Source organism: Schistocerca nitens, chromosome 4 (assembly GCF_023898315.1).
Source record: "Schistocerca nitens isolate TAMUIC-IGC-003100 chromosome 4, iqSchNite1.1, whole genome shotgun sequence".
In the NCBI taxonomy this organism is placed as follows: Eukaryota; Metazoa; Arthropoda; class Insecta; order Orthoptera; family Acrididae; genus Schistocerca; species Schistocerca nitens.
This window is the reverse complement of record NC_064617.1, coordinates 602,624,726-602,652,070: the sequence shown is the minus strand read 5'-3', so window position 1 is coordinate 602,652,070 and position 27,345 is coordinate 602,624,726. Positions and strand designations below refer to the sequence as shown.

The following is a 27,345-nucleotide window of genomic DNA, read 5'->3' as shown; positions in this document are numbered from 1 at the left end:
ATCTCGCTGCACAACTGGACGTCTCAGTTAGTAGTGCCTAGACACTTGACTCCTAGTTGGCATATTCAAAAGTATGTTCCCGCTGGGTTCCTCGCCGCCTAACAGAAGACCATAAAGAGCAACGAAGGACCATCTGTGCGAAGTTGCTTGCGCGTTATGAGGCTGATTGTGACAATTTTTCGCCTTACATTGTCACAGGCGATGAAACATGGATTCATCACTTCGAACCAGAAACAAAACTTCAATCCAGGAGTGGCACCACACCACCTGTCTGCCAAAGAAAAGAAAAATTTCAACTCGCACCGTCAATCGGTAAACTCATGGCGCCGATCTTTTGAGACTCTTAAGGGGGCTGTTCTGTTTGATGGCCCTCCCTATGTAATAACGATCAACTCTGACCTGTATTGTGCTACCCTCAGGAAACAGAAGAAATGACTTCAGAGTGTTCGTCGCCACAAAGATACAACGAACTTCTCCTTCTGCATGACAACGCAAGGCCTCGCGCGACTGTGTACCTGAGAGGAGCTCACAAAACTTTATTGGTATGTTCTTTTTGATCCACCCTACAGCCTTGATCTCTACTTTTCTGTTTGGCCCAATGAACGATGCACTCTGCGGGAAGCAGTACGTGGATGATGGAGAGGTTATTGATGCAGCAAGACGTTGGCTCCAGCGTCAACCAGTACAGTGGTGCGGTACCATGCAGGCATACAGACCCTCCCAGTAACGTGGCCTAATGCCGTCGCATTGAACGGAGCCAAAAGAGTGGGAAACAATATGTTGTATTGGAATCCTGGATAAAACCAACTTTCTTTAAGAAAAAAGAAGTGTTGCATTACTTATTGAATTCCCCTCGTATTATCATCCACCGGGAGCTATTTTCTGAACGAAGTACATTGTGTGCTGCAGTACTGCGTAGTTATGGCAGTACTGATTCGACGCGACACAACCCCAATCCAGCGCTAAGGTCTTTCTGTGATTCTGGGGGAAATAGTTCTACTGTACGTCCGAAAAGTCCACGTACCCCTCGGCCAAAAGGGCGAATTGTGTACTGAAACACTTATATATAAATTCTGTATATGCGGCGTATCTGTATGTAAGCCATCGGTCTTACACAGTGATTTGTCTGTTTTCTAGCGGACCTTCTCAGGAGCTATGAATCGAAAAGCTTCCTCAGCAGTTTTGCGCAATTGTTAATGTCTTGTGCCGATGTTGAGCCATATGGGACTTGATTGTACCCCATGAGTTGCCTGGCGTGATAAGGTCCTGGCTTTGGGGTGACCATTTCAATGGGGGCTGGAGGTGTTGCAGAACGACGCCCAATCCAGCGACCTCACGAACGTGAATGGCAGCTGGAGTCCCATCCTGCTGCAGTCACCCATCCACGATTCCCTTGTCTTCGAGCTGAGGTATTAACCATGTTCGTAACATATCCAAAAAAGAATTTCCATTCACGTATCCTTTAAAAAATATGACTGGAACAGCTATTGTAATAACATCCCTGCTTATATCACAACATGAGGCGAGTTTCTTTCCTACTCTTGCACTTCATTGGGGTTTTACTTAGGCCAGCTAGCCACATTCCTTCTGTGTAAATTGCGATACGTAGCAGATTCATCAGGAAACAACACTCTGGAAGTCTAGGCCAAGACACACATTTTGGAAATTTCTGCCAACAAAGCAAGGCAGGCTGCAACTCCCTAATTTATGACGTTTTCGGATAATTCAATCACAAACATCGGTCCAAATCTTTTCCATTTTCAGATCTGTTGTAATGAGGTCATTGTTTGTTGAACATTTTACTTCAGTTCAGCTGCCTTTTGCGAATGGATTTCATTGGAGGCTCCTCAGTTGACCGAGCGATGGCGGTAAACGCTTCCTCTCGCTTTTTCGTAACGTTACAACGTTTGGGAAATACACTTTTCTTCCGGTTCTCTAAGACCACGCATTGTCTGTCATTTTTTGCCCTGTCTGTTCGCCGAATGTTCACGCACAGATACGCCGTTAACTGCTCTTCTAGGGTGTAACAGTGTTCGCTCACATCAACAATGGCCTCACAACCGAAACCATGTGATACTGAAACAGAACATACGTACCTGACAGCGGTGCCTAGCGTATGCTTTGATGCCAATAAAACGTTTATTTCCCCAACCATGCAAAATCAATAGGGGCCGGCAGGAGCAGGGAAAAAGTCTCGATACTTTTCAGTTGATGCTTTTACTCTTCACCTGGTAATAATACATTACATTTTTATTATTTACCCAAAAATTTTTAGCGTATGATTCATTTACAGTACTTTCAACGGGTGGAAGCACAAGCACCAGCTGGCCAACAACTAAACGAGTAGTGTGAGTGCTTCGCCAACCGTAGTAACGTTTCGTTCGTTAAACAATTCGTTCACATGTTTTCATGATTCAGCTTGATTGTCTTGTCGCTTAAAACAGTTTAACCTCTTTTATCAGCAATTAATATTGCTGCTGCTGCTGGCACCAGCAGCAGCAATCCATATAGTGATAGTATGTGAATTTTGGAGTCACAGGACATCAAACGAAAGAAAAAAAGATGAAGCAGTCTTCAGTCTTCTCTTTCGAGCCTGCTGTGGCTGATCGAAAAGATGGAATGAACTTTCACTTGTTAATTCCTATGTATTCACTGTGAGCTAATCCGTTACAGCAGGGGTGCACAGACCGCGTCCCGCATGCGTCCCGCTTCTCATCGTTCATTCGTGTATTTTTTTCATTTTTGTACTTATCTTTCATTCCCACCCGAAATGAAGAGAATGGGCGCGTGTAGAACTTACACTCCTGGAAATTGAAATAAGAACACCGTGAATTCATTGTCCCAGGAAGGGGAAACTTTATTGACACATTCCTGGGGTCAGATACATCACATGATCACACTGACAGAACCACAGGCACATAGACACAGGCAACAGAGCATGCACAATGTCGGCACTAGTACAGTGTATATCCACCTTTCGCAGCAATGCAGGCTGCTATTCTCCCATGGAGACGATCGTAGAGATGCTGGATGTAGTCCTGTGGAACGGCTTGCCATGCCATTTCCACCTGGCGCCTCAGTTGGACCAGCGTTCGTGCTGGACGTGCAGACCGCGTGAGGCGACGCTTCATCCAGTCCCAAACATGCTCAATGGGGGACAGATCCGGAGATCTTGCTGGCCAGGGTAGTTGACTTACACCTTCTAGAGCACGTTGGGTGGCACGGGATACATGCGGACGTGCATTGTCCTGTTGGAACAGCAAGTTCCCTTGCCGGTCTAGGAATGGTAGAACGATGGGTTCGATGACGGTTTGGATGTACCGTGCACTATTCAGTGTCCCCTCGACGATCACCAGTGGTGTACGGCCAGTGTAGGAGATCGCTCCCCACACCATGATGCCGGGTGTTGGCCCTGTGTGCCTCGGTCGTATGCAGTCCTGATTGTGGCGCTCACCTGCACGGCGCCAAACACGCATACGACCATCATTGGCACCAAGGCAGAAGCGACTCTCATCGCTGAAGACGACACGTCTCCATTCGTCCCTCCATTCACGCCTGTCGCGACACCACTGGAGGCGGGCTGCACGATGTTGGGGCGTGAGCGGAAGACGGCCTAACGGTGTGCGGGACCGTAGCCCAGCTTCATGGAGACGGTTGCGAATGGTCCTCGCCGATACCCCAGGAGCAACAGTGTCCCTAATTTGCTGGGAAGTGGCGGTGCGGTCCCCTACGGCACTGCGTAGGATCCTACGGTCTTGGCGTGCATCCGTGCGTCGCTGCGGTCCGGTCCCAGGTCGACGGGCACGTGCACCTTCCGCCGACCACCGGCGACAACATCGATGTACTGTGGAGACCTCACGCCCCACGTGTTGAGCAATTCGGCGGTACGTCCACCCGGCCTCCCGCATGCCCACTATACGCCCTCGCTCAAAGTCCGTCAACTGCACATACGGTTCACGTCCACGCTGTCGCGGCATGCTACCAGTGTTAAAGACTGCGATGGAGCTCCGTATGCCACGGCAAACTGGCTGACACTGACGGCGGCGGTGCACAAATGCTGCGCAGCTAGCGCCATTCGACGGCCAACACCGCGGGTCCTGGTGTGTCCGCTGTGCCGTGCGTGTGATCATTGCTTGTACAGCCCTCTCGCAGTGTCCGGAGCAAGTATGGTGGGTCTGACACACCGGTGTCAATGTGTTCTTTTTTCCATTTCCAGGAGTGTATTTCTTTTGAACCCAATCTAACTGGCAATAGGGCAGAGGTATTCCAGTCCGGAATAATGTCTCACGGCACGATATTTTTGAACTTGTGGCCCTTCCGTTGTCACACTAAGGAGTTTGCGGCCTTCGGCACTAGAAAATCTTGTATACCCTTGCTTGAGAGCACTGAGAAGGTATGAAATTGTTGTTCACAGTTTTATAAGCGAGCCAACTAAGATATCATACATTTATTTCGGTATTTTTATGAATACGATATTGGTAGAATGTTTTATACATTGTAATAGTACGATATCAGGCCTGGAACTTAGTCAGTAACGGAAAAGGGACCACAAAAGAATTTATACTTTTGAGATACAGGAGGTTGCTGAGAATGTCATGGATGGATAAACGAACCAACAAATAAATTCCTCAAGGGCCAGGGCGGAGAACAGGTGTGTCCCGTATTTGTTTTCTGCAAATCCTGCAGTTCTTCGTCGACGTATTGGGACGACAGGAGGATATGTTTGCAAATATGATCATCCAAGGCAATGTTTGAGAAATAGATTGAAGATAAGACTACCGAGACGATAAATGGACCAGATAAAGGATAAGACAAACCAAACGTTGGACCAGCTACTATGAGATACAGAAGACCGGGAACAGTTGATGAGGATCGTTTGACGGATAGGTCACCAACTTACTCGTCGCTGACTCTTTTACGAAAACGTGATACTGATACTGCATTAAATCTGAAACACATCGAAAAGAGGTTACAGATCCATTATTACAATTTTTGTACATGAGCCAGAGCGTAAACCTGGAAAAATTTTATTCTGCGTATTAATATCACCTACAAATCGCTGGTATGATCATTGTAATTGCTAAACTATACCGAAAATAAATGATTCTGATTTGTACCTTTACATTTGACACACTACGTACACAGGAATACATTTTCCATTAGTTTTGGATTGTAGTTCATACTGTGCTCCCAGATTAACTGAAAAACTTCTCCGGCGTTAAAAGAATGAAATTAAAGGAGCTTAAAGCCGTAATCTATCCAGTTAAGTATAGTGGCCCACATTCAAACTGTGTTCAGTTTCAATACGACATAGTCCGTGCAACTGATGATCATACGTACGAATTAGGTAACTGTTAAACGCAGTGCTTCCCAAACTGTGACAGTACAAACGCTGAAATATACCGTGTAGCTATATAGGTGAGATAACCAACAAGTTGATCATTTGATTGAAACGGCGCAGCCTATTGTCACTGTTACACTTTATATAAAATTACGAAATGACATGAAAATGATGGCAAGGAGAAAATGTTTTTTGATCGGACTATGTTTTGCGATTATTATCCAGTAAAATAACACTTAATGTTGAATACCGATTAGAGACAGTGTAAATAAGGATTAGTGGCATGTCGTCGAAAAATTCAGCTTACATCATATTAAACACATAAAGAGTTGCTGAAGAGTGAGCTATTTATTTTTCGCATTAAGCCGTCAAACGAGCTGCATTTTAAGGTGCACACCGTCGAATATTAGAGAGTTTATATTTGCCTGCCACATTAATAAGCTGCCACGGACAGGGTTGCGCGATAACTGCTGGTCAGAATATTGATCGCTAATGGCCGCCTGATGGTGCGTGTAAACACGGAGTTAGCCACATCGCAGGAAAAGGGGGGCGCTGTACCATTACACTTTGCCTCGTCATGGACATGGCAGCAACAGCGTCTCAGTATTAAGCAAAGTTTATTGTTCGATCTTATGAGTTACCAATATATGTAAAATTGAAATTAAATCCAGTGTTCTTGTCATTCGTTGCTCTCTAACATACCTACTCAACAGGAACGTTAATTTCTGTTACATCCATTCATGGGAGTGCTACTCGCAAAGTAGTGATATAAACCGTGGAAAGTGTTTATGAAGTGCTATATTTTTTGTAAAAACCTGACAGCCGGCCGCTGTGGCCGAGCGGTTCTAGGCACTTCAGTCTGGAACCGCGCGACCGTTACGGTCGCAGGTTCGAATCCTGCCTCGGGCATGGATGTGTGTGATGTCCTTAGGTTAGTTAGGTTTAAGTAGTTCTAAGTTCTAGGGGACTGATGACCTCAGATGTTAAGTCCCATAGTGCTTAGAGCCATTTGAACCATTTGAAAAAACCTGACATTTTCTCCTTTCGTTATTATAGTTCCGCCTATTAACAATTCACGCGGCCATGCCCACACATTTTGGGAGCCTACATATACCTCCACTGCTATGTCACTACTGCTTGAGCTTCATCCGTAATGGTCTTCCCAACCAGGTATTGTTTGTTTCCGAACAAATGAGTCTCTTAGCGCAAAACGTGGACTTCACGATAAATGCATCAATACTTCTACAGCTAAAAGTTCTTGTATATCGCTCGTAGCGTGTGAATGACCGTTCTCAAGCTCTTAAAAAAATCTCTCGTCATAGTATTCAATTCTTTTTTGTTTTGTTGCCTGTACCCTGAAGCAGATTTTTAGCGTTTCCCAGCATAAATTGGCAGTAACTGTGAGACATCGCAAATAATATTAGACATCGCAAATAATATTTGACATGAAGCTGGTATTTCCTCTCCCAGAAATTTATACCTGCGATTCTCTGCTGCTGTCTGAGGAGTTGTTTACTATATATATATGAAGACAGTAACTGTTTTTGAAAGAACAGATACTGTTGACCGTGCAGCTTTTCCCTGGAATAAATGATGACTAACTGAAACCCTCAGCTGCCGACAGGTGTTGTGTCATCAACAGTATCTGTTCTTTCAAAAACAGTTACTGTCTTCATATACATAGTTACAGGCTACCCAGACATTGACCTTCGTCTGTGCGAATGCGCACAGGTTGCCCAAACTCTTACGGGAATCGCCAAAGCGTGCGCGAGTAATGACTAGGTGGGCAAATGTCTATAAGGTAAATTACATATGTAGAATTGTGGACAGTTGGGAATGTGAGTCTCACGGGAAGCGTGCAATGGATAAGTCCCTGCAGTCGCGCTATTCATGTGTGTCCTCGGTGGCTCAGATGGATAGAGCGTCTGCCATGTAAGCAGGAGATCCCGGGTTCGAGTCCCGGTCGGGGCACACATTTTCAGATGTCCACATCGAGGTATATCAACAACACCTGTCGGCAGCTGAGGGTTTCAGTTAGTCATCATGTTTACTATATATTGTGATTTTGTCTGTCATTCTAGCTATTGTCGCCTCTTCACAAATCTGTGGTGTACTGCTCGAGTTAAATCGGCAGGAGCAAACGTTCCATTCCTAATTAATCTTTTGATTGAATTTTCTCATATTGAGAAATCGAAAGGAGTGATCGGTTTTACTTGGTAAGAACTCTCTAAAGCCAATATCACATAAATATTTCTTAATTTACAACAACTGGTTTCGACAGACTTTGCTGTCAGGTCCAGGTCTTCAAAAATTTTTGTAATAAAACTTGTTCTTTTTGAGTTGGAACATCACTCCAAAGTGTCACATTATTGAATAAAATGTAGAACATTATACAAAAATTTCTCATAAATAAAACATTTAAAATCAAAAACCACCTGTACACATGGCAATTTCCGTATATTTAGCGCGCACGGATGGTTTTTATGTCTTAAAAATCATAGGACCAATAAAATGCACAGTAGTTCATCTGTTTATGTTAGCAGGACATAATCTAATCGTTGGAGATCCACCTTAGACGCAGTATAAGGTACAACTCAGTTAGGCTGACTTCGACCTGATCTTCTGGTGTGTTTGAACACCTTATTTGAATTCCATTTAAACTTTGTGGGCCAAAATGAAGCGTCAAATGATCTTACACTGGCTGACACCTGACCAACTGTGGGACCTACTGTTGACTACATGGGAGAGTCTCACAGATGATGAGACATATTTCCAGAGACTGATCGCCTGTATGCCCCGTCGGATGAGGCAGGTAATTGCTGCCAGTGGTAGGTGAGCCTCATATTAGTCTCATCCCTGACACGAAACTTTTCTAGTCACATATTACTCCACTACGATAGTAATGGTGTCTTAATGTGAGACAGTCATAGAATACACTTAATAGCGACCATTATAACAATATTCTCTTCCTTACTGCGTCTCCAACATTTACGGCGTTTATTAATGTAAAAGAAGTGCAGTAAGGACAGAATGACTCTTTGTTCAAGTTAAAATTCATCAGGAGCTCAAGGATTGCGTTCTATGTACTGTGCCCATTTCTCTCTGTTAGTCTTCCGAGACGCGACCACTGCAGAATAGGCATTTAGTGTCTTCTTCAGATTGCACATCTTAAACATTGTCCTCAGTTAAATTTGAATCAGACCCTGTATGACTGGAAGATTATGTTTCCCGTTTTTTTCTCTTTTTCATTTTCAAGAATAAAGCTTTGGTTTCTGCCTGCTTTGCGTCTCCTACAGCTTTCTACTCTATGAATTCTGTGGCTTGGTTCTAAAAGAGCCAATGTAAAAAATCTTGGTTTTAAGTTATAAGCTTCTGAATATTTTCTGTCATTTTCTGACTACTATTAATAATATATTTGGGGCTATTTGTTACTATCATTATAGTAAATCAGCTTAACTAAAGCTTATTTTTAAATAATAAATTTCTAGAATTTTTAACTTCAAAATTAAGGGACTTGGGAGGACATTGGCTCTTTTTAACATCATGAACTATCTTAAATTATTTGACAGTGACCCTTTGGACATTATGGTCAGGTACACCGAATAACCAGAAACAGGTAAATTTAAGATAAATATTTCTTTGTACTAGTTAATTAAATCACTTTATTCGTTCCTCAAGAATTTAATAACTGATAGCAACTGTTACATGTTCCAAAAATTACTTTTTATCACCATAGATCATGAAAACACTGTTTGGTCTCATAATCAGGGGGGAAACTGTTTATCCACATTTCTTGATATCAAACAAATAATTTGCATATACTATGTTCATACTGTAAAAGGAGAGAGAAAAAAAATATATCACTTCGTAAGATATCTGACTGTGTATTGGCTCTCAGGTGATTGATGAACTACATGTAATATGGACGACTGCTTACATTGATGTGTGGAAGGTGATCCCTTAAGTCATTTAATTTCTTTTCTGAAACGGGTATAATGGCATCAGAAATAGGTGCAAATTTTGGCATAGACAAGCATGGAGTTTTCTTTCTGTTCAGATGTATCATCTTGAATGGTTCTTCTGAGGAGTAACTGTGTTTGTAGGAGGCAATTCCTGGCATACCTGAGAGATACTTCCTCCATTTTATCTTGTTCCAAAACAATAGGATTCCCTTCTGTGTTAATTTTCTTGATCAGATAATGACTTTTCATCAAGTCTTTAAAGTTGTAGAAGTCCTTTTGTTCCAGCTCTATTGCAGTCATGGGTGGCTTTCGGGGAACCATGCATATCAATTTGGCCCAGTCTCTTGGCAGTTCTACTTCAACAGTTGTTTTCTTTGTCTTCTCAGTGGCTGCGTGAATTGAGTCAGCTTCCAAGTGAGTATGTCCAACTTCAGTAAACTTGTGATTGATTTCTAAACGTCTTCCATGAATCGTCAATTCTTCCACTACTCACAGAAACATGATGGCAAAAAATATATATGTTTTGTCCGGTACACGAATCACTGTACAGGTGTACCTCAACAATTTCGTCGGGCAGTTTCATCAAATAATAATATAGACAGGAAGCTTTTTCGTGGCCACCTCTTCCTGCCACTGTTGCATTCCAAATGTAACATACTGGAGAACATTCTTTACGTCTGTTTGCACAGATGGTCAAGTTGAAGGTCCAAAGTTGTCTTTTGTAAAATGCCACACCACAGCGTAGAAAAGGAGTGGTTAGACACTGGAATTTTGCTCAGCTTCCTTTTTATCACTGTCTTTCTGATCGTTAGCAGTCTGGGCTAAATCCAAATGTTGCTGCCGTTCCACTTCAACCTTACAAAGTTCAGCATCATCAGTACAATTCTTGAGTAACATGACATATTTGTCACATTTTGCACAAGTGTCAGTCTTCGGTTTGTGGAAGCTAAGATTTAAATAGGTCACAAAAACTCTTCGATAACACGCTTCACTTCTTGGCTTCATACCGTTGGTTTGGCAAAATTCTTGATAGAGCCGGTACATTGCTGAAATACTCTAGTCTGGAGATAAACATTTTTTAGAATAATGAGATCGAGAATAATCGCTTTTGTAGGAAGGAAACATGTTAATGTGTTCCTTTATTAAATCAATGTCATCAGATGGAACTTTCGAATGATTAGAATGTGTACCACGTCCATCTTCAGAACACACACCTCGTTCAGAGCCCCGTTTTTTCTCCACAATTATTCTTACCTTCTTCTGTGTTAAATACAATGTACTAAAGAACATATTCTGACCTACTTATATCTTAGTCTGCAAGGAAGGACTGTAAAGAAAGTACTTTCTGGAATATTTTCGCCTTCTTGCAGTTCCTTCCTGTTTGTTCCTTAAACGCTCCACATGTTTCTTTTCCTCAGACACGTGATTAGCTATGAACTGATTTTGAGCTTCTGGGGACAATTTGTAATATTATATGAACATTTTCTCTCTATCATCGTCATTTACTTTTCCTCCGCAATTTTTCCTGCACTTGCACGATGATTTCAAAGCTTTAGCAGGTGTAACTTTTCCTTTTGACGTCACATATTCCTTTCGTGCAGTTTTCAATTCTTTCCACCGATTTTTCTTTCATAATTTTTCGTTTCGCTTTCTTTTTCTGGATAAATCCTGTGGATCACATGTCTTCCTCCCCCTTCCACTGAACTTTCTTGTTTCATTGCCAGACTGCTGTTGAATTAGATCTATTTCTTCAATCCCTAAAGATCTTTTAACTGTCTTTCGTACAGCTATATTCTCTCTGTCATTGCTTTCATCACTACTTTCGCCACCACTTGAAACATATTCACCAGAATCTTCAAATACATCATCAGAACTTGAAATTACGTGCGCCAATAATGACGAACATCCAATTCCTTCTGCACTAGTACTGGGATGATCTTAAAGAAAATAAAAATGAAATAAATTTAATAGGCGGTTGGTAATATTTTAGATTGGTATTAAGTAGATATACCAATCAATTTATGGTCTTGTTTTGGAAAAATTAAGGATAAATGCTCCTGATACCAGTTTATCTTAATAAACTTATCTTCAAGGCAAAGTGACGACTTCAGCGGTGATATTTCAGGTGCAGTTTGTTCCTCAAGCTCTTCCTTATCGCCTCTGTGTAACATGATGTTTGTGCCCACCAAAGACTGTCAAGACTCCTGACTAACAATGCGCCGAATGATTAAGGGAATTGTTAAAGGAACAACTCTTATTATTGTGTATTCCCACCAGATTTAAGTCCAATGCCACAGCGCTGTTGCAATTGTTGAAACCGTCAGCAAAAAAGGCCAATGTCGACATTGGCCCTTCTTACATCAAATGTAAAATAAGAGGGAGGTCCAATGTCAAGATTGGTCCTTTTATGCTGATTGGAAACGTGATAAAACACTTTGGGGCTTACATCTTAAAACCCCAGTATCTCTCATCCTATGTGGCTTAGACATTGGCCATTTTAACATTATTAAGAGCACGTGAAACTGTAATATGGCGTACACAAAAAACAACAGTTTTGACAAATATTTACATAGGCCCTTTTAGAACCAAGCCACAGAATTGTTTCAAACGTTCCCTGTATGGAGACAGTATTACCTATTTTAACAGATTCAGGAAGTGTTGATTTTACTAGAGCTGATGGCTCTTGATGTGATTTACTGATTTTTGGAGCTGGCCAGATACCATATGGATTCGCCCATTTATTCCATTGTATTCAAATTGTATGTCGACCTCCTGGTGTTGCAAACTCATAGCCAGTAAGTATATGCCTGTTTCAAGAGAAGAGTCCCGTTTTCCATAGGCCGTTCACATTTTCCATTGCTACTGCACTCAAGCAGGCAGTTCCAAATAATCTCAAATCAAAAATGAGATTACTACTTGGCTTCGATTATTTTTTTAAAAGGATTCTATTTCTTAGGGATAATGTGTTTTAAACGGCCCCATGAATACCACACAGGAGGCTGCGTTTTATGCGTGGAAAGGAGTGATGAATAGATGATGTGGACGAGGTTTTCTCTTGCTTTGTCTATCACACAAATGAGATATGAAGCCCATTAAGAATAACACAACATGACCATCACCAGATGGCTTCACAAAGTAAACCGTGAGAAAATATATGAGTGTCTGCAGCTACTAGGGTGGATTCTGATACAATCGTGTTGTAGGATAAACATGGTACTGCGTATTAGGAATAAGCCAACGTACGCTAGAAACCTACCCTCGTAGTTAGGCTGCTCATTTTGAAGGACAATTCATTATAGTAACTGAAGGAATATGAAGAACATAATCATGAGAGTATTGTTGCAACAGCTACTCAACTTTAGATATTAAAGATTTAGAACCACATGCTCTCAAAAAACTTGCAGTTCAACATTCTTAAAATAAAGGATTCTCAACAATGCACCGCACCGTAATGGTCTTATTGACACAACTCTACGCCTCGGGGGCTGTGAAAACTTCTGATATCTCCCAACAGAGCAACACTGAAGAGCCAAAGAAACTGGTACACGTGGCTAATATCGTATAGGGCCTTCGCGAGCACGCAGAAGCGCCGCAACACGACGTGGCATAGACTCGACTAATGTCTGAAGTAGTGCTGGAGGGAACTGACATCATGAATCCTGCAAGGCAGTCCATAAATCGTAAGAGTACGAGGGGGTGGAGATCTCTCCTGAACAGCACGTTGCAAGGCATCCCAGAGATGCTTACGTACGTGTCACCTGCCAGAGTCTTATCTAGACGTGTCAGGGGTCCCATATCACTCCATACCCAGCTCGATACAATTTGAAACGAGATTCGTCCGACCAGGAAACATGTTACCAGTCTTACATCGATGCTGACGGGTGCAGGCGAGGCGTAAAGCTTTGTGTTGTGCTGTCATCAAGAGTACATGAGTGGGCCTTCGGCTTCGAAAGCCCATATCGATGATGTGTCGTTGAATGGTTCGCACGCTGACACTTGTTGATGGCCCAGCATTGTAATCTGCAGCAATTTTAGGAGGTGTTGCACTTCTGTCACGTTGAACGATTCTCTTCAGTCGTCGTTAGTCCCGTTCTTGCAGGATCTTTTTCCGGCCGCAGCAGTGTCGGAGATTTGATGTTTTAGCGGCTTCCTGATATTCACGGTACACTCGTGAAATGGTCGTACGGGAAGATCCCCACCTCAGAGATGCTGGCCCCTTCACTCGTGTGCCGCCTATAACACCACGTTCAAACTCACTTAAATCTTTATAACCTGCCGTTTGTAGCAGCAGTAATCGATCTAACAACTGCGCCTGACACTTGTCTTATATAGGCGTTGCCGACCACGGCGCTGTATTCTGCCTGTCTCTGTCTTTGGATACGCATGCTTGTACCAATTTCTTTGGCGCATCAGTGTACAATGAGGGCTTACTTTAGTCAGAATCTAGCTGTCTCACATTAGCGAACTCTACCGTAATAGGCACCTTTCCTCTGTATTTTCACTAACGATGGGATCAGTTGGACAGGATACAAACAGTGTCAATATAAATAGCCATTTTACACAGTTAAATTCTAATTGCAGTAAGGCAAAGCTAGAGTATTCCGTCATTTGGCGTCTGCAGCTTCATACCGTAATTATTGATTTATATTTTCATTGAAAATTAGGGAGAAACGAATAATAATTTTCTTCGGAAAACTATTTTTTTCGATTGACCTGTCAGTTGGAAGGTTGTGCAATTTCGTACCTGCTTATCTCTTTCGGATCATTGTACACGTCCAACGGAATTGTAAGAATTACTGTCTGACAGAATGTAATCGTCTTACTCAGACACATTGCACTGAATAGTTGAACTTATTTTTCCAAGCATGTTTTTAGTTTTGCTTAGAGACCACAATGTATGAGCTCACCGTTAAAATTTATTATCTCATACCCGATTTCATCTTATTTTTTGTGTGGTATCTGCTTTCCCGTTCTGTCTGCTACTTCTCTGAATAGTTTTAAAAATACAGACAAAACTTTCTCTTCAGCAACTTGATTTGGACCCGATTGTGATAGTGAATTTTAGTGTTCCCGAATAAAAGGGCACAAGAATTGTTGTTGAGGTTCCCGCTTACATTTGAGTATTTAATTTAGAAAAAAAAAAAAAGTATAACAGTGCCAGTTTCAGTCGTGACAGAGAACTGAATAATTATTCGATTATTTACTTTCTCCTACCTTTGAAATTCGAGACTCATAAAAAATAAAATTTTGCTAGACATCTGATTGATCTAAAATCACACCTCAAATTAATAATGTTGTCTCACTGCTATAAAACGAATGACCGTAAAATAACTTGAATAAACCTTTTCTAAAAGTTTTATGAGTTTTGTGATACAGTTGTGCGAGTTAACAAAAATAGTTCTGAAGATGTACAGGGTTATTACAAATGATAGAAGCGATTTCACAGCTCTACAATAACTTTCTTATTTGAGATATTTTCACAATGCTTTGCACACACATACAAAAACTCCAAAAGTTTTTTAGGCATTCACAAATGTTCGATATGTGCCCCTTTAGTGATTCGGCAGACATCAAGCCGATAATCAAGTTCCTCCCACACTCGGCGCAGCGTGTCCCCATCAATGAGTTCGAAAGCATCGTTGATGCGAGCTCGCAGTTCTGGCACGTTTCTTGGTAGAGGAGGTTTAAACACTGAATCTTTCACATAACCCTACAGAAAGAAATCACATGGGGTTAAGTCAGGAGAGCGTGGAGGCCATGACATGAATTGCTGATCATGATCTCCACCACGACCGATCCATCGGTTTTCCAATCTCCTGTTTAAGAAATGCCGAACATCATGATGGAAGTGCGGTGGAGCACCATCCTGTTGAAAGATGAAGTCGGCGCTGTCGGTCTCCAGTTGTGGCATGAGCCAATTTTCCAGCATGTCCAGATACACGTGTCCTGTAACGTTTTTTTCGCAGAAGAAAAAGGGGCCATAAACTTTAAACCGTGTGATTGCACAAAACACGTTAACTTTTGGTGAATTGCGAATTTGCTGCACGAATGCGTGAGGATTCTCTACCGCCCAGATTCGCACATTGTGTCTGTTCACTTCACCATTAAGAAAAAATGTTGCTTCATCACTGAAAACAAGTTTCGCACTGAACGCATCCTCTTCCATGAGCTGTTGCAACCGCGCCGAAAATTCAAAGCGTTTGACTTTGTCATCGGGTGTCAGGGCTTGTAGCAATTGTAAACGGTAAGGCTTCTGGTTTAGCCTTTTCCGTAAGATTTTCCAAACCGTCGGCTGTGGTACGTTTAGCTCCCTGCTTGCTTTATTCGTCGACTTTCGCGGGCTACGCGTGAAACTTACCCGCACGCGTTCAACCGTTTCTTCGCTCACTGCAGGCCGACCCGTTGATTTCCCCTTACAGAGGCATCCAGAAGCTTTAAACTGCGCATACCATCGCCGAATGGAGTTAGCAGTTGGTGGATCTTTGCTGAACTTCGTCCTGAAGTGTCGTTGCACTGTTATGACTGACTGATGTGAGTGCATTTCAAGCACGACATACGCTTTCTCGGCTCCTGTCGCCATTTTGTCTCACTGCGCTCTCGAGCGCTCTGGCGGCAGAAACCTGAAGTGCGGCTTCAGCCGAACAAAACTTTATGAGTTATTCTACGTATCTGTAGTGTGTCGTGCCCATATGTCAATGAATGGAGCTACAGTGAATTTATGAAATCGCTTCAATCATTTGTAATAGCCCTGTATATCAGTGTTGTATTCGTCAGTACACGAGAAGGTCGTTGGCATCTGCCACGAGGGGAATGAAGAAAAAAAAAAAAAATGTTGGCCATATGGCGGAACAGAACTCAGATTCAGCGAGTGATGAACAGGCTCTTTGACGGTGAGCTACTTGCACAGCAAGAGAGATTCTGGACCAATACTACCTCACGAAAAGTTGCATATATGGCTGCAGTAGCTTACCTCGTCTTGGGAAGTCTTGACGCTGACTCCAGTCCTCCGACTACCAAAGGATTTCTGAAGATCCGTACTCCCATCCAACATGAAGACTCCCCACAATAGGGTCCCACAAACGTCGCCAAACTAACACTGTCAAGGCGTACTCACTTAGGGGAAAATGGTGACCGTCCTGTAAAAGAAGTTCTTGTATTTTTAACGTCGACTTTGAAGCATCATTACACCTGTTTTGGAGGAAGTGGGTTCCTGAAATACTAGAAATTGAAATCACTATATGCATCTTCACTTACCTGAATACATATAACTCACCAAAGTGCGACCAAAGTCTAACTGAACAGGCCAGGGGAATAGCTCACAACATAGGCATCTCCGTGCTCTGTCAGCCGTGATTGCAGCAGTTGATTACTAGTATAAAGCTGGTAAATTTCAAATCTTAAATACCAGCAAAATATTCATAACGTGAAATTGATTGTGTGATATGCCCAACTCATAGTGAACACTAGTAAAACTATTATAGATAAGCTAGACGATGGAAATCGGCCGTATCCTATTTATAGGAACGGCATTTGCCTTAAACGATTTAGGTTAACCTCGAAAAACCTAAATCTGGATGGACTGACGAGGATTGGAACATTTGTCTTTCCCTGTGTGGGTACAGTAACCTGTCGTTCCACCATGTCCGGTCGTAGTTGTGTTAGATACTGACTGAAGACCAAAAATGAGTGGCGACATTAGCAGTACAGTTGATTTGAGAGAGAGATGCTCATTGGGTCTCTTTCTGTTCAGAATTTTTCTAGCTAGAACAGTTAGAGGTATGCACTTCTAATAACTGGAAATTATTATTAGTTTAAAATGGTAACCGAATACCGGTGTTGTCATAAAATTCCTTGACTTTGGCGGTTTATCACGAACAAGTTTTTTTTCACATGTTGTATATTTAAAATTTCAGAAATCAGAGGCTGAATTCTACGTAACTGTACTGGTCTCGAGGACAGTTCACACGAAATGCTCCCAAAATTTTAGCCACTGGTCAAGAAAGGAAAAAAAAGTACAATAGCACACCGTCGAGTAAATAATTCATACCATGTGTGTGTGTATGAAATACGTTTGTTCTTAAACACCACATTTCCAATCTCCTTGTGAAAGTGATCACGGATCTACCACTACTACCACCACAAAGTGTAAGCTACATTCCAGCGCCTATTAAAAGGTGAGTTGTTGCTGTGGTTGAGACCTAGATTCCTGACTTAACGTTAGAAACGAACACAAAATCAAAACGGTGGGTAGAACACGTGGTCATGTTAAAAAACGAGAAATCGAATTTATATGTGGAAAACTATTCTCATTGTATTTAGAGACACAGAGGAATCTTAATGATTTCCCTGCCAAGAAAATAACGATAATTGTGGCAATACTATCCATGACTTCTACATTTGCTTAATGAAAATGAACACGAGAAGAGTCCTGGATTGAAAAAGAGAGAAAAAATCAAATTTCATAAAGGCAACGCACCTGTCCATAAAGGTGCTTAGGCAGCGGAAAAACTGGGTTATTTGAAGTATTAGCTGTTGAAACAGCGTTATTCAACCGATTTCGGACTCACCTAATTGGACCTTTTCGCACATCTAAAGAAATTCGTGGCTGGGAAAGAGGTTGTGGCATCCGTAGGTGGATAGATTGTAGATCTTTCAGAATTGCAATCCCGTGGTCGAATCCACTCATTGGGAAAACACAGGAAACAGAACATTGATCGAAAAGGAAATACGTCGAGGACTTGAGTGTGTTCAAGAAACAACCTTTCACAGTCAGCAATTGTTCCGCACAATATTGAACTGTGCTATGGACGGCAACTCGTGGAGTACCGGCCGTCAGCAACGAGGCGCATCTGCCAGGAAAATGGCACCACGTTCCGGTGAGCGACTCCCAAGGCCGAGTAAATCAAATACCCTGCCAGGAAGGACTTTGCCGGGAGCGCAGCCCCCCCCCCCTCCACCTCCCCCCCCTTTCACTCTCTCTGTAGATGTAATAATAGCAAGCCATTGAAGTCTGGTGTACTTTTTGCATAGTACTACAGTGGCTCCCAAACTGTGTTTCATTGCAAAGGGCACAGAGTTGATGCATTTTCTGTTGTTTTTTCGGTGTAGATTACTTCCTTTTTATTGAATGATTGCTAATTCTGTAAAAGGGTGTACTCATAACACTAAGTCGGTGGGTGGCAGGACACGCGTGATAGATTTCGTCCATATGGATTTCACTACTTCTCTAGACAACAGACAATGTGTTAATATGCAAACTGTTATTACCTGCCCAGAGACTATATAAGCAGCGCGAGGTTAACTCGCGCAAAACGTATTCATCTCTTTGAGTAGTTGCCGAGTTCAACTTCACCGCTCCGCTCTAGCTTTAAGTGCCTATTACGTCGTTCTTTTCTCGCGACATTATCGTTTCTTTTAACTGTCTTTTCTCTTGGTTTGGAATAGCATTTTTGCTGGTCTTGCATTTCTGTGACTTACTCATTAACAGCACCGAAAAGCAGTCTCAAGGGCGATGCCAGTGGGCAGCGCGCATCATTTCGCGGTTTCTTGTTGAGTCAGTGATCTCTTACAAAGAGACCACTGGTGGAGACCAAACAGTGAACAACGAAAACTGCGACAGACCCCATTCAAAAGCAACTAAAAAGGTTATCGAAATAATGTGTAAGAAAAATGACAACATGAACTCAAGCAGAAACCCAGAAACTAGGAATCATTATTCTAGCTGGCGTGCACGTTTTCGTCCGAAGCAAGTTGACGACCACAAATGCCATTCTTCATGGAAATCGCACGGAGAGAGATCGCTTCCCAGCGAAACTTTTACAGCGTACTCGAAACAACCTTGGAATTATGTGGGCGGGCAGTTGGGATAGGAAAAGAATCACATGGATGGGTGGGTCCGCAATTCTTGCATCATTTGTCCTTTGAATGATCACATTAATTTTCTGTGCACATGATAGCACAAAATGAAATGCAGTAATCACCACGTATCTCTGAACATAAGAGGTTGTTAAATGAAAATAAGCCTCTTTAAATTTTAACCATAGATTGACATGACTAAACTTTCAATTCTTGCTAGCCCAAAGAATCAGTGCCAGCAACAAATTAAAAAAAATTATGATAAAACCTCTCTTAAATAACAAGTAAGTAGAAGATAACTCTGACACAATCTTCTTAAAGAGTCACACTCATTAAGTTAAGAACTGGTAATTTAGAATACACATCCAAACATGGCAGATCTGACCTGAAAAATTTTCTTATGTACATATAACGGATACAGTGACAAATTAAGCCCGAGCAAAGAATAGCGAGTTATAATTAAAAATATGAATCTAAGGAGATGGCAGTCAGAACGGGAATTACATCAAAATTTTCTTCAGCGCTCAAGTATATACGCAGATATCTGAACAGACAAAGGAACTAGCTCGAAATTTAATTACAAGTACGCTCACTTATAGGCCTTAGGCAGAATATTTAGAAGCTGAAGCAAGTACATCAGAGCCTTAAGAAGGGAAAGGCAAAACTTTACTTAAAGAAGGCAAGTTGAAAAAGTAAACAGTTCACTATAGCAATTGCGGACACGCCTCAAACACAGCCGGAAGGCACGTGAAGGGACACAACAGCAACAGAACCTCGCAACCGCCAGCCGCCGAAGTGCCGGGCTCGGCTTCACAAGGCTAAGAGGCGCTGCTGACGAACACCACATAGGTGAGATCTAGCCCACAGATTACATGAACAATAGTCGTCACATTCTTAAGATATCACGGTTATAAGCCCAACATATCCATCATAAAGTAAGGCAGTAAATATTACTTGAGAGAAAAAAAAAAAACGCCCAAAGGAAGGTAAGGGAGTATAAAAATAAAAGTAACGTCTCCCCAAATAATTTAGGTAAACTTAACATCAAAAGTGCACGGCCAGGTACTTGAATGAAACAGATAGAACAACTAAATGATTAAGTTTAACATTCTAAAGGAATACTTAGTGACTAGGCATTGCAAACAATGTTTCCTTGATCCAGTCCTCAGGCTTGACAGCCATCTAGAACCTAGTTTCAACAAACATATTAATGCAGGGACTTCCCCTTAAAATCATTAAAGGATAAAATTACAAACCTTTAAAAACGTAAAAAAAAATCTCAAATTCGGTGTATAGGGATTATGCCGCACGGTTCATGCCCAAGTTAATAAAACTGAGTAAAGAACTTCATTAAACACGAAAGCTCAAACAGCAAACTGCCGTTCACGTGAGGTGAAAGTGAAGTTTCACGAGTAAACCACTGAATTTGAAAGTGCTGCACGGCTTATGGCCTTGGTAATCCACAGCAAGTAAAGGTCTCAGCGATACACAGGGACAGTTACTAATTTACACCCCAAATTTCACCGATGAAATAAATGCAGAGGTACAGTACGGTTGCGGCCAGGATTAATCACAGCAAACTAAAATGTTCCAGTGGTCGAAAACCAACAACAACAGAGGAACAGATATCAGAGCGCGGACAATACTGACCGCAAAATTTTCCAGTATTGATCCTCGCATACGCGAAAACGATGGGGCTAAACTGCAAGCGTCCAGGTACGCACAGCATGGATAAACAGGGAAGTAAAAATCTACTAAAGGGCGTAGTAGGACACCATCGATACAGCAGTGAGATTAGCACTACAGAAAAGAGTGCTAAGTCGATCTCGGCACATACAGAACTAACGGCTGAAGGTACCATTGCGCGCGAAAACCCATGCGTGATACCCTTACGCTGCACCCCTCCTGCCCGTTCTCCACTCTCAACCCATTGCCGGCCTATTTCAGACACTTAAGCCAGCGCCCGCATCTCGTGGTCGTGCGGTAGCGTTCTCGCTTCCCACGCCCGGGTTCCCGGGTTCGATTCCCGGCGGGGTCAGGGATTTTCTCTGCCTCGTGATGGCTGGGTGTTGTGTGCTGTCCTTAGGTTAGTTAGGTTTAATTAGTTCTAAGTTCTAGGGGACTGTTGACCATAGATGTTAAGTCCCATAGTGCTCAGAGCCATTTTCTTAAGCCAGCGATCATCTACGAAAATTGAAAGTTAAAATGGGGCCGCCTATCGGAGCACCAGTGAAAGAAGCCATCGAGAAGTCAGAGTAAAATGAACTGGAGCCTCCACGGCTCATTCTGTGGGTCATGAACTACACACTTAGGCGGTTTCCTTGATTCAGTGGACTCTAAAAAGGAACCGTGCTGCAATTTAAAATCCCGTGATTCACCCTTTGTGCGCCCCGTCCGGACATCCTCGCTTGTTTTCCTCAGTAAAGGAGAATGCCTTCCTTTAAAAGAACGTGATCGATTTCCTTCTTCCTCCTAGCCCTATCCGGGATTGCACGTCTGTATGTCTAATTACCTCTTCATGGACGCGTCATTAATATAGTTATTTTTTGTTTAGAGCACAATTACATTGAACTTGTTGCGGCAAAAAGTAGTTGGTACACCATATTTTTCGGAAGATTTCATCATTTTCAGCAAGTCTTTTTTCCCCTATGCGTATTTATAGAACTTGCATACGTGTCAGCCTGTAGCTAAACTTACGCTGTAAGATTGATTCCCTGCAAGCAGTCGATTTCTTCAATCAGTCCGCTGGGCTGACATCAACAAAAATACTCCTTTCACAGTGGCGTCGTGTGCTTATTTTGCAAAATCGGGACAAATTGGGTCGGACTGATGGTAACCCTATCCATGGAGTACATTCGAGTGTAAGGTTTCATAAAGTTTAAGTTTTATGGCTGTAGAGTGATGTATAACGACTGTAATGTTTTTGATGGCTATTTTTTTTTAGTATGTGATTACGTTAAGGAAGAAATTACTTGTGTTGTTGACATTACGCCGTGTACAGTAACTGGTCACATTAGTTGAAAGTTTCATTGTTCATGCATGTCACCTTTTATAATAATTATGAATGCAAACGTTGAGTATTCTAGGTGAAGTGATTGTGTGTCGACACAATTAGTTGTAAGTAAAATGCATGCAGATAAGCTAAAGAAAAGCCATAATAAAGTTTCGTACGTGCATGGCAGTACATTTAGCGTTTAACCTTATTTTTTTGCGTAACGTAGATGTGAATCGTATGGGTTATATCTATGATTGTGGCACACGGTAATTAATATTTTGCATCAGCAGAATTGTTAATGAGCTATTGGTGATATAAAAGAGAATATGAAAAGTCATATAGCCTACCGAAAGTATTTTACGAGTTGCAATTGCCTACTCTTTGTTAGTCAATCGAAACTACCGTATCTATTTAGTGACAGTAAATATCGCATATAAAGCTGTTTTTAATAGTTAATTGAATTCACCAACGCATTTTCTTTTTCCACACGTCTTAGGTAACACTTTCCGCTGATGTCTCTGGGACACTTATGTCTCGATGCACCGCATTTTTAGGGGAAGTTCACGGTTACGACTAGATACAGAATGTGCGAAGACAGAGTAGTTCTCACTCCGTCTGGCTGTCTTGTGAAACATTTGAAATTACCAGAATGCAACATCCGCGCTCGTGTACTAGAGTACGGGCTGGTCACGGAAGTACAATCGCTTCCTGCCGCGACAGTAGCTGTTGTCCTTCCTTCCCCGCCGTCTTCGCAGTTGTTACGTCACTTGCGTGTGATTATTGTGTCCCAACCCCACACTGCCATATGTGCGGTATTCGTTTAAGCTCTGTGTTGTTATTTTTGTTTACCTTATAACCAGTTTTGGGTTCGGTGAACGCTGCTATTACTATACTCATCTGTAGTTTCGGTATGCATTTTTTAGACCCTTAATTAGCTTTGCTGTTTTTAAAGTTTAATATCATCATCTTTAAGTTCAGTACCCACCGTTCTTCGTAGCATGTCTCAAGCCATGCCTCTTGGAATCACATTACATACAGAGTTAACCCTTCGGATGGCATTGCTTAGTAACCAAGTGAAAGTATCTTTCTTTTCCATCTGACATCTAGAAGATTTTGGCAGATGAATATTCGCATTCAGGTAGAGGTTGTATATTCTCTGTTCTACGTATCTGTTTTGTAATCATGTCCCAATATGCACAACTTACTGAACAAGACCGCTGGATTACATGTATGTTATACAGATGTAGGTTTTAATGTTATCCATTGATTGGCATTGCTTCAAGTGCTTATCATTTGGATCATCAGTTGGATTCTTAATAGTACAGCAATTCAAATCAATGAGTATGTTTCCCTAAATAACTGATGGCAAAAGTATGCTGCTTCCTGCAAAACGATCATTGTTGCTTTGCTGCCTCATCTTTCTTCAGTGGAACTAATGCTGTATTTCTTGATTTGAAGCTGTTAAATATATTTGCCTTTATTTTGTAGTTGTTACATCAAAACTAATGAGTGCTCTGACAGTGGATTTATTATGAGTTGCATAGAATTTATTGTGCAAAAAATGCAGTATGAAACAATGAGCATACCAAATTTTAGTTGAGCATTCTCAGGCATCACGATGTTCGATTACACTCTTTATGTTGACATAACCTGAAAATAATTAAATTCAGGGTATAATAAAGTAGTGAATAAATATTTTGTTAACCATTATAATTTGGTTTCTTGTAAATTTCTCATTATTTCTTTCCATTGTAGATGCTTTTCACAGTGAGTGGTAGGTATGAGTTCTGAAGTTAAATTCAAGTTATGTTTGTGTGCAGAGAAATTGTTGCATTTTAATGACACCATTTATATTTTATGTCAATCCTAGAAATTGTTAAATGTTTGCCAGAGCCTCCCTTTAGTCGTAAAATAATAAGTGACATTTGTCAGTATTTAAATCTTTGTGAAACTTTAGCTTCTGTTGGCGTATTAAATGTTCAAATAACTTACTTGGCTGCATTCCCCTAACCTGTTTGAACAGCTTTATCATTATTCTTTGGTCCTATTTTCAATGTTTGGTTGAAGTGGTTCAGTTTTGGCCAGTTATTTTTTTTGGTACTGGTGAACATTTGAACACCAGCCTTTATATTTGGTATCACTCTTTATACTTGATTTTCTTTTCCTTGGTTTGAGCTCTAGGTTTTCCAGGTTGATGGGGGACCAGCCATGTCACAGGCTTAAGTAAAGAACTACTTTTGCCGATTAAATGTTATCAAAAACTTCTGTCTATAACAAAACAATAAGAAGATAGGTATATGCTGAACATTAATTTACTTATTGTAGTTGATAGGCAGTGCTGGTTCCCTCAGCTAGCCAGTGTACGTGTATATAAAAGTGAAACTCCTTGAGGTGAGATGCTTGTAGTAGCAACTGAGGATGGAATAGATGTAGATGTGGATGTAAAGTGCTGTTCGATCCTAAGACATTTTCATTGTTGACTTATTACAGTGTACTTGAACACCAACTTCTTTAGATATGTTTCTTTAAATTACTGATTAAATATGACTGTACGAATAAACTGTCAATTAGAAGGGATGTATTTCCTGATGTACAAGTCATTCTTCTCCTTTCCTCTGGCAATCCAGATTTACATTTTTCTGTTTTTTCCTTAAACAGATTGAGGTAAATGCTTGGATAGTTCCTTTGAAAAATGTTCTGTTTCTTTCTACATTAATGTCCTAACTAAGTGAGTGCCTTGTTGTGATGTTGATGGAACATTAAGCTCTAATCTTCCTTCCTTTTTTTTCTCTAAATCACTTTATCTTCCTGAGAATTTTGAATATAGAAGCAACAGTTTTTGACATTCCATATCTCTTTATTTGCTGGGGGCACCTGCTGGAGTGAGTGTTGTCATTAACCTGTTGAGCTTTCTCTGCCTTGAGTGAGCACATGTTCTGTTGTACAACTGACACTAAAGATAGAAAATTCCTCTTCATATGGTGTTGTGGATTGTTGGAATTGTTTGTTTGGGAAATGAATGAATGTTATCAGGAAGAATTTAGAGATCTAATTGTCACATGTCATACCTGGTGCACACACAATGGAAAAGAGGGCACAGTATTTACATTGGCTTCAATAGGAATTATTACATCCATACTCTGCAAACCACAGTGAGGTGCACAGCAGAGGATACACTCCATTGTACCAGTTATTGGGTATGTTTCTGTTCGATTCACATTTGGAGTGCGGGAGAATGATTGTTTGAATGCCAATGTGTGTGCAGTAATAATTCTTATCTTATCCTCACAATTCCTTTGTTAGTGTTACATAGGGGTTGTAGTATGTTTCTAGAGTAATCGTTCAAAGCTGGCTTTTGAAACTTCGTTAACAGACTCTATTCTGATAAAGTATGTCTGTCTTCAAGAGTATGCCAGTTCAGTTCCTTCATTACCTCTGTGACACACACACGAATAAGACAAACCTGTGAGCATCCGTGCTGCCCTCTCTGTACACGTTCAATATCCCCTTATGGCCCTATTTGGTAAGGGTCCCACATACTTGAGCAATATTCTAGGACTGGTCGCACAAGTGATTTGTAAGCAATCTCTTTTGTAAATTGATAGAAGTCTCTTTTTGAGACTGATTGCAGTATTTTACCAACAAACAGAAGTCTACCATCTGCTTCATCCACAACTGAACCTGTGTGATCATTCCATTTCATATCCCTAAAAGTGTTACACCCAGGTTGAGAGTTGTCAGATTCCAGCAGTGACTCATTGATATTATAGTCATAGGATACTACATTTTTTTCCTGTTGTGAAGTGCAAAATTTTGCATTTCTTAACATTTAGAGCAAGTCGCCAGTCTCTGCACCACGTTGAAATCTCATCAAGATCTGACTGAATATTTATGCAGCTTCTCTGATTACAGATAGTATCTAACTGCATCCTCTGCAAGAAGCCTGGTTGACTATTAATATTGTCTGCAAGTTCATTAATATGTAATATGAACAGAAAGGGTCCCAACACTTCCCTAGGGCACACCTGAAGTTTCTTCTACATGTCATGATGACTCTCCATCCAAGATAACATGTGTGTTCTTGCTACCAAAAAGTCCTCAGTCCAGTCACAAATTTCACTTGATTCCCCCTATGATCATACTTGTGACAATAAGCGTAGGTGTGGTACTGAGTCAAATGCTTTTTGGAACATGGTTGCCTTGATCCAAAGTTTTGAGTATGTAATGTGAGAAAAGTGGGAGTTGGGTTTCACATGACTGATGTTTTCGAAATCCTTACTGGTTGGCATTGAGAAAGTCATTGTGTTCAAGATCGTCATTACATTTGTGCTCAGAGTATGTTGTGAGATTCTACACAAATTGATTTCAAGGATATTGAATGGTAGTTTTGTGGAACACTTCTACTACCCTTCATGTAGAAGGGTATGACCTGTGCCTTTTTCCAAGAACTGGGCACGGTTTTCTGTTTGAGGGATCTATGGTAGATTATAGTGAGAAGAGGCGGTAACTCAGTGGCAAACCTAAAACTGATAGCAGTGAGATTTTTGGGGAGAATTTGAGTGTATGTCGAAAGGATAGGCAAATGGGAAATGTGGGTGGTGTATTTGTCACAGTGGACACGAAACTCAAATCCACCGAGATAGAAATTGAAGCTGCATGTGAGATGGTTTGGGCAAGACTCAGTTTCAGGGATGGGCATAAAATGCTAATTGGATCCTATTGCCCAGACTCAGCTCCTTATGTAACTGAAGAGTCTAGAGAAAACCTCAGTTCACTTGTATGTAAGTTCCCCAGTCATACTACAATCATCAGTGGAGACTTTAATCATCCAACAAAAAACTGGAAACATTAGTTTTGTTAGTTGTGGGCATGATAAGACATTCTGTGAAACTTTACTAAATGCATTTTCTGAGAGCTACCTAGAAGAGATGGTTAGGAACCTCATTCATGAATCATGATGGAAGTATATTGAATCTAATGGCAGCAAAGAGACCTGACGTCTTTGAGGACATGCACATTGAAACTGGTATCAGTGACAATGATGCAGTTGTGGCAACAATGATTACCAAAGTACAAAGGACAACTAAAACAAGCAGAAAGATACACATTGTTTAGTAAACTAGATAAAAAATCAATAGTGTTGTATCTCAAAGAGGAAATTGAAACTTTCAGCACAGGTCAGGAGCATGTAG

General features: G+C 41.3%; 1 protein-coding gene across 6 annotated transcripts in view; it reads left to right on the top strand.

Moving 5' to 3' along the window:
- Nucleotides 1–27,345, top strand: part of LOC126253483 (tyrosine-protein kinase Src64B) — a 300,293-nt gene that overhangs the window by 134,240 nt on the left and 138,708 nt on the right. The window contains exon 1 of one of the 6 annotated variants that reach the window (XM_049954854.1): nucleotides 22,908–23,061. The exons of 2 other annotated variants lie outside the window; for them this stretch is intronic. The gene's annotated coding sequence lies outside the window, so the exon portion shown is untranslated. Of the gene's footprint in view, nucleotides 1–22,907; nucleotides 23,062–23,147; nucleotides 23,292–27,345 lie in introns of those variants that run through there. 3 more of the 6 variants (XM_049954850.1, XM_049954855.1, XM_049954852.1) reach the window with 3 other exon arrangements.